The sequence below is a fragment of the Lepidochelys olivacea genome (genome assembly GCF_965140295.1).
Source record: "Lepidochelys olivacea isolate rLepOli2 genome assembly, chromosome: 6".
Taxonomy (NCBI): domain Eukaryota; kingdom Metazoa; phylum Chordata; order Testudines; family Cheloniidae; genus Lepidochelys; species Lepidochelys olivacea.
Window position 1 is genome coordinate 40,630,735 of NC_140416.1, and position 8,692 is coordinate 40,639,426.

At 45.9% G+C, this 8,692-nt stretch overlaps 1 long non-coding RNA gene across 1 annotated transcript; it reads right to left on the reverse strand.

The window, feature by feature from the left end:
• Positions 1–2,665: 2,665 nt before the first annotated feature.
• On the reverse strand, positions 2,666–6,786 carry LOC311521655. The gene is made up of 2 exons (XR_014711947.1): positions 3,831–6,786; positions 2,666–2,992 (listed from the first exon to the last, which is right to left on the reverse strand). It is a non-coding gene; the product is annotated as an uncharacterized lncRNA (long non-coding RNA).
• Between the last annotated feature and the right edge of the window lie 1,906 nt (positions 6,787–8,692).

The window sequence follows — 8,692 nt, forward strand, 5'->3', positions numbered from 1 at the left end:
TCCCAGCCCAGACCTCTGTCCACTAGACCAGGGGCTCCCAAACTGTGGTACGTGTACCTCTGAGGGGTATGTGGGAGAAAGTGTAAAATGGTGGATTTTATTTATTATTTATTGCATTTTCATAATAGGCTACTCAGACAAAGCTTTAAAACTCTGTTATATAAAATATGGTGGTTAATTTACTTTAAGATGTACCAATGAGAACACAGAAATGCTGACTAGAGCCCTTGCGTACAGTCACCATATAGAGCAGGTTCAGTTGCCCACCAGCTGTCCAGTTTAACTGAGCTCAGAACTTATGTGGTTTTTTCGCTTGTATACATCACACTATAACTACATCTGTATGAAACTGTGAAATATGAACAGATGGTGTTAAGAAGGTAGTGTTAAGAAGAACACACAAAGTATCTGTGTTGAGAAGAGTAAGGTTACCCAGGCAGCTGATAGATCCAGAAGGGGATACACAATAAGAAAAGTTTGGAAACCTCTGCACTAGACTATCCTGCCTCCCAATAATTTTTCTAAAAATAAAATATTTCCTTCTGATAAATCAGCAGTAGTTTATTTTACCAACTCCATTTTTAACCAGGCAGCTAAAAAGAACATGCCTCTAAGATTTTAAAAATTCTGTTTCCCTTGTGCAACAGCATTATTAATAATATCAATACAGATCTATGACTAAACTTAGTATTCTTCTTCGAGAGATGTCTCTGTGGGTGCTCCACTTCAGGTCAAGGTGCGTCCCAGTGCCTTCGACTGGAGATTTCTACAGCAGGACCCCTACGGGCTGTGCATGCGCTTTGCCTGCCTCTCGAGCTGTCAGTGTTCTAATAGCACGTGCACAGCCCGCGCTCCTAAGTTCCTTCTCTACCATCCCTGGCTAGAGACGGAGTTCAGCAGTGCTCTCTGAGATTAGCTGGTTAGTTTGTTTCTCAGTTTAGTTAGATAGTTTGTCATTCGAGTTACTACTTAGATAAGTTACATTAACTGTTACGTTTATTTATTTGTGGGGGTGGGGGACGACCCTCTGTGGTTTCGGACATGCCTGGTTCCCCAGGCTTCAAGAGAAGCATCTCCTGTAAGGATGCCATCCCCATCTTGGATGGGCATTCACAGTGTGTATGCTGTTTGGGGGAGTCTCATGTACCCCCAAAATGTGTCCACTGTAACAAATTGAAAGCGCGAACTCTCAAGGACAGGGAGCTCAGACTTAAAATGTTGCTTCTGGAAAACTCCCTCAGACCTGCGTCTGACCTTGGCCAGCAAACCTCTGTGACACCCTCCAGAGGCAAAGAGAAAGCAAAAAAACAGCTAGCTTCCTCTCCCCTCAGCAGCTGTTCCTCAGGGAAAAAATTAAAACTGGCTGTCCGGTCTCTGCTAACTCTGGCTGAGCACCTTCAATGTGGCAGGCACCTCGGGTACCGACCGTGAGTCGTCTGCCCCACTACACAGTGCCGAGGCTCAGGGTTTCCAGTTGCCCGCCTCTTCAGCTCTCGTTCGGCCACCTCTGTTACTACGGTGCGGACAGTACAAGTGGCGGCTGCTGCACCATCCTTTGATCTTGTGGCTCCACTTTTCCAGCAGCCGCTCTCAGCACCAACCACCCTGAGCTCTCCAGCCTCCCTTGCAGTGCCTACCTCAGGGGCTCCTACACCGGCACTGACTCCTGGTCAGTCAACTCCACCACAGTTTTTGCAGCCAGATGAATTAAGAGTGACTCATGCTCCTGACTCTCCTCGGCGCCAGTCTCTCACCGAGACCTTTAGCATCCTACCTTCAATACTCCTCTACTACTTCAAGCCGCTCCAGTGAAGTGTGGGAGGAAGAGGAATACGATGAACAGATGCTTTCCTCTCAATACTCTCCCCAGATTCAGTTACCTGCAACTGGGAGATGCGTTACAGCATGATCTCCATATCCTCATGGCTATCCACACTGGTATGGCAATCCCTGGATGGGACCACCTATGCCCCCCACCACCACCCCGCCAGGGCAATGGCCACACTGGGGCTCATGGACCTACAACACACCATACTCGGGTGTTCTGCGGGCTCCCGGGAGGAAAGCTGTCAGACCCTCCACACTGCCGGTTTACACTGAAACCCAGATAAGACCTGAAGTGGTCGCCACCCCTGCAGAGGATACTGCACCGCACACCTTTACTGCCATAACAGCACAAGACCATGGTACCCCCACCACCACCGCCACTACTGATGAGCTCACTCACTTTCAAGAGTTGTTTGAGAGTAGTAGAGGAGCTCAAGATTACCCTGGAGGAGGTACCTGAAATACACCACGAGCTTAAGGACATCCTGCAAGCTACGATCTCCTCCAAAATAGCCCTACCAATTAATGGGGCCATTATGGAACCTGCTAAAACTATTTGGCAGACCCCACCCACAATAACCCCCACTAACAAGAGACTGGACCGCAAATATTTTGTCCCATCTAAGGATTCTGAGTTTCTATTTATGCACCCCTCACCTAATTCGCTAGTGGTCGACGTGGCCAATCAGAAAAACAAATATTAGCACTTCCAGTCCACTCCATCGGACAAAGATAACAAGAGTCTGGACTTCTTGGGCCGCGAAGTGTATTCTTCTTCCACTTTGCAATTTAGAGTAGCGACCTATGCGGCGCTCTTAGCAAAATATGACCACAAAAATTATGCTAAGGTAATGCAATTTATTGATGATGTGTCGGACAATAAACGACAACAGTTTAAAGCAGTAGTGTTCGAGGGCCAATTGATCTCCAGGACAGCTCTTCAAGCCACCCTTGATGCTGCGGACGCAGTGGCCAGATCCATGGCCATCGTCATGCGGTGGGGCTCATGGTTTACTACTTCCTCCTTTCCAAAGGAGATACAGAATACGGTCAAAGATCTTCCCTTCGATGGAGACAAGCTCTTTGCCTCTATGACCAATGAGGTCCTTCACTCCATAGAGGACTCCCAGGCCACACTCCAATCCTTAGGCATCCAAACACTTGCCTCAAAGAAAAGACAATATAGATATCAGCCATGCCAATGACCGTGTTACCATACCTTTGCACAACATCTACCTTTAAGACCATATGAGACGCAACAATAACAGTGACATAGGCCCAGGAACCGATGACTTCGCCCTCTGCAAGCAATGGTGACCCACCCTCCTAACCCAAATAAACAATTTGAAGTCTTGGTCTAGGGTATAGAAAATCTCGCACCCTCTCCAACGCCAACTCCAGCCAACCATTTCTTTGGACACCCTTTGCATCCGTTCCCAGCCAACTGGAAGACCATCACCCTGGACAGATGGGTCCTGGAAATTATCAGATCAGCTTATACCATCCCCTTCCTCTCCTTACGTCCCTCCCACACCGTCCCTCTTCAGGGACCCCCCTCACGAACAACTGCTCTGTCAGGCGGTACAACATCTCCTACATCTTGGAGTAATAGAGGAGGTACCCCCTCAACGCAGAGGGAAAGGGTTTTACTCCGACTACTTCTTGATGGAAAAGAAAAATGGCGGTTGGCGCCCAATCCTCTATCTTCGATGTTTGAACAAGTTCATCAAGAAACAGAAATTCTGGATGGTTACTCTCCCAATAATAATTCTGATGCTGGAGCAAGGAGAGTGGTTTTTCAACCCTTGATCTCCAAGATGCATATTTTCATGTCTCTATCCATCCTGCCCATCGACGTTTCCTAATGTTTGCTGTTGGAGCGCACCACTCGCAATACAGAGTACTCCCATTTGGCCTCTCCACCATACCACGTGTCTTCTCCAAGGTGCTAGCAGTTGTAATAGCATATCTCAGGAAAAAAAGGGATCCTCATATTTCCTTACTGGATGATTGTCTCTTCAAGTCTCCCACTCAGTTAGAAGTGAACCACGCAACTCTTGCAACCCTTCACTGCTTCCGCACCTTGCGCCTGCAAATAAACAAAAACAAATCTACCTTACAACCTACCCAACAAATCGACTTCATCGGCGCCCACCTCGATTCCACCACTGGTCTTGCATCTCTTCCCCAGGACAGATTCCACACAATGGGCCACCTTATTACCCCGTTATGTGCCAGCCCACAGACTATAGTCAGAGACTCCCTGCAGCTCTTAGGACATATGGCCACTTGCACATTTGTGGTCGCAAATGCTCGCCTGTACATTCAATGCCTTTAGGGTTGGCTAGCCACGGTATACAAACCAAACAAGCACAGGCTAAACAAGTTACTAACTATGCCCCAGAAAGTCAAGGACTCACTTCTGTGGTGGACCTCTCCCATCAACCTCTGCACAGGGATTCCCTTCTGACAAGATCCCCCTTCAATTACCATCACCACAGATGCATCCCTCGCAGGATGGGGAGCACACATGGGCCACTTCACCACTCAGGACTGCTTCAGAAACACTCTGGTCTGCTTCGGCAACCAAGCTTGACATAAATTTGCTAGAGCTCAGGGCCGTATGCAATGCCTGCCTCCATTTCCTTCCCATCATCCAAAACCGTTGAATTCAAATCATGACCGACAACATCGCGTGCGTGTTTTATGTCAATAGACATGGGGGAGCCCGGTCCCACTCCCTCCGCACAGAGGCGGTAAAACTTTGGAACAGGTGCCTTCAACACAATATACATATCTCTGCCTCATACCTGCCAGGTTCTCAGAATACCACCGCAGACAAGCTCAGCCAATCCTTCCCCATACAGTACAAGTGGGAACTCAATGACACCATTCTTTCCAACATTTTCCAGACCTGGGGTTATCCCCAACTGGATATATTTGCCCCAGCAACAAACAAAAAAAGCCCGACATTCTGCTCCAGAGCAGGCCTGGGAAAACACTCAGGGGGAGACGCCTTTATGCTCCCTTGGACTGAAACTCTTACGTACGCCTTCCCACCAATGTCTCTATTACACAGTCATTCAGAAGATACAAACAGACAGAGCCAACATGATTCTCATAGCCCCAGCATGGCCAAGACAACCGTGGTACCCCTTTCTCCTGCGCCTGTCGGTCAAGCCACCCATTCCCCTTCCCCCACTCAGCAACCTCCTATCAATGCCAGGGACAACTATTTCACCCCGACGTACAACGTCTCCACCTGAGGGCCTGGCTGATTAATGGCTCTGTAATGAGGCGTTAACATGTTCGGACTGAGTGCGCACTGTCTTGCTACACAGGAGAACGCGCAACACGTGCACCACCTACCTGCATAAATGGAAATAGTTCACATCTTGGTGCGCTGGCAAACAGACCTCTCCAGTTTCTGCTTCACTCCCACTGATACTGGATTACCTGTTACACCTTAAAACATCTGGCCTCTCTGTGAGCTCACTCAAGGTCCACCTTGCGGCAATCACCGCCTTCCACCATAAGATTGACAACGTTACAGTCTTTGCCCATCCAATCACCAAAAGGTTCCTGAAGGGTATCCAGACATTATACCCAGATGTGACACTGCCTGCTGCACTTGCGATTTACACCTAGTCCTCAAAGCCCTGATGGATAAACCCTTTGAACCAATGGCTACCTGCTCCCTTCTTCACCTATCCATGAAGACCGCCTTCCTCATAGCAATCATGTCTGCCAGACAAGTAGGAGAAATGGGGGCGCTTATGGTGGACCCTCCATATATCACATTCTTCTGCGACAAGGTCACACTCCACACTCATCCAAAATTCTTACCTAAGATACACTTTCATCTCAATGAGCCTATACAGCTCCCAACATTTTTCCCAAACCTCATGCTAACGCCTTTGAAACAGCAGTGCACACTCTTGATGTTCACAGAGCATTATCCTTTTACCTGGATAGAACAAAACCATTTAGAAAAAAACCCAGACTTTGTTTCTACTACTCAGCATTTCCTTGTGAGCGCTATCTCTACACAGAGACTTTCCAAATGGATTGCTGACTGCATACGCCTTTGTTACCAACTCAGGCAAATACACCCTCCTACATCAATTAGAACACACTCTACCAGAGCTGTCTCCACCTCCACGGCCTTTCTCCATAGTGTCCCACTGTCTGACATATGCAAAGCAGCTACCTGGGCATCGAACCTTACCTTTGCCAATCACACTGCAGTGTCTGACAGCAGATTGGGTAGAGCTGTCTTGTCAACAGCCTTCTTGCCTCATCCGAAGTCCCCACCACCCTAAGGGATACAGCTTTTCAGTCACCTGAAGTGGAGCACCCACAGGGATATCTCTCTCAAAGAAGAGGAGGGTTACTCACCCTGTGCAGTAACTGACATTCTTCGAGATGAGTGTTCCTGTGGATGCTCCACTGCCTGCCCTCCTCCCCTCTACTTCAGAATTTGTAACACTCCATTGTAGAGAAGGAACTTAGGAGCGCGGGCTGTGCATGCGCTATTAGAATGCTGACTGCTTGAGAGGCAGGCAAAGCGCATGCACAGCCCATGGGGTACTGCTGTAGAAATCTCCAATCAAAGGCTCTGGGACACACCTTGACCTGAAGTGGAGCACCCACAGGGACACCCCTCTCGAAGAACGTCAGTTACTGCACAGGGTGAGTAACCTCCTCTTTCTCAACAGGCTGGCTTGTGAGCACATTGGGCCTGATTTTCCAATTATAAGTGTGTAAGTCCACAGAAGTCAATGGTGTTAGACTAGTGCAAAACTAGTGTGAGAGGTGAATCAGGGATAATATATGGGAGTTCTGTAAAACTGAGTTTCAGATGATTTCATATGCAGTTTATTTCTTTATATGCCATGTTAAAATGTGCTTATGTAGTGTCTTATGCTCATATGATTTGATGTGTTCATATGCACAAAGAAATATTAAAAAATCCCAAGCAAACAAAATGAACCCCTTCATGAACAATAAAATTAGACCAGGGAAGTCAAGAAACATGATTGTTTTGCTTTCAATTTTAACTGAAGGATTGAATTTTTCAAAAGCACTCAGTCAGCACTGGCCTAACTTTGTTCCCAAAACTCCCATTGATTTTAATAGGTGCAGATTTAGGACCAATCTGAGTGCTTTAAAAAAAAAAACCCAAAGTTTTTGAATTTATAGTTATGCACTGCTAATTCTGCTTGAATATAAGGAATGTTGTATAAGTGGAACTACATTTTATGGATTTCGTGTGAGCTTGAAACTTGGCTCAACTATCAGTTTGGTCTGTATGGCTTTTAAAAAAAAAATCATGTGACTAGAAATGCTCTTGACTTATTGTTCAGACTGAAAAATGCAAGTTCATATGTTGTAGCTAATTAATGCTTATTAATTTGTGCTATAAAAAGTGTGTCAAGGGGGAGTTCAGCTCCCAAGGCAGCCAGGGTGCCATTCTGAGGTACAGTGTGTCACACTTAATCTATAATGGAAAGAAAGACGAGAATCAAAAGGAAGGTAGTCACTAATAATCTAACGCCTCTGCCTCCCATAAAGCACCTTATATGAAATAAAAAAGCCACACTAAATATTGCAATTAATGATATTAATGGGATATAGATACATGGCACTATACTTATGCTCAAGATATAATTTAAACCTATTAGTCTGGGGGAGAATGAAGTAAAAACCCCTTATGTGGTCTTTGTATTCAGTCAGATATGATCTGTTCTTAAACTTGTGTAATCCTCAAGCAACGATCCTAGTTGCTAATCGCTTTCTTCCTCTTACTATTTGTAAAATATAATTCCTTTACTATTTTAAATCTCACCTAATTTTAATTGGGATATGGTACAAAGTATATCACTGTTACAAATGCCAACTCTAATAGTATGCACCCTAAATACAACTGTGACACTTTTTTTTAAATGCTGACACCTACCTGCAGTTGGGTGCACACACTCACTACCTCACAGGTTGTTATAGGGACAGATCAACTACTTATCTACACATGCATTTACAAACATGGAGCTCTCACTGCAGGCATGTGTGCTCACTTCTGATTCTTCTTCTCTCTGAATTTGGCCCTGTGCATTTATAAAGGCTAATAATTACAACTTTCTAACGTTAGGAAGTAGAATAACCATTTCACTGCCTGGTTACTGTGGGCTGCATTTGCCAGTTCACTGAGGTGTGGTGCAAAGTGGCCTCAGAGACAGCCAGTGGAGAATGTCTCCCCAACAGGGGAGCTCTCCCCAGGTGTAAAGCTGGCAGAGGCTGCTCTAATACCTCCTCTGCATTTTTCCCATCTTCATCTCCAGCAAAAGGGGAGGAAAGGGCATTGTGTCGGCGTTCCAGGGGAAAAGTGACATAAATTAGGGATACTCCTGCGGGGCCAAGTAGCCCTGAATCTGAGAAGTGCAATCATCTCCCTCTGAGCTCCTCTCTGTTTTGTATGAGCAAAATATATATGTACGTACACTAGCTGCTGATATAGTCTGTGCACATAGGTTGCTCTGATATGTTTCATGTTTACTGTAATTGGGTTATATGGGCCATACTCTCACCAGAAGGCACTGTTCCCTGTTGGCCCATAGACACCACTGTAATAGAACAAATCGGCTAAAATTAATTAACGTGTGTGTGTGGGTGTGTATTTAATCCACGTGTTAATGAATGTTTGTCTGTTGAGCAAATACAACCCTGTGCCTTTTTAATGTATGTTATAGAACCCATAGGGTGAGAATTGCTAGGCTTTTTACATAATGCTGATTAAGACTTTTCTTTGCAACCCACACTAACATTTAAAAATAAATAAATAAATGGAGGGGTCTAACCCAGGTCTCCT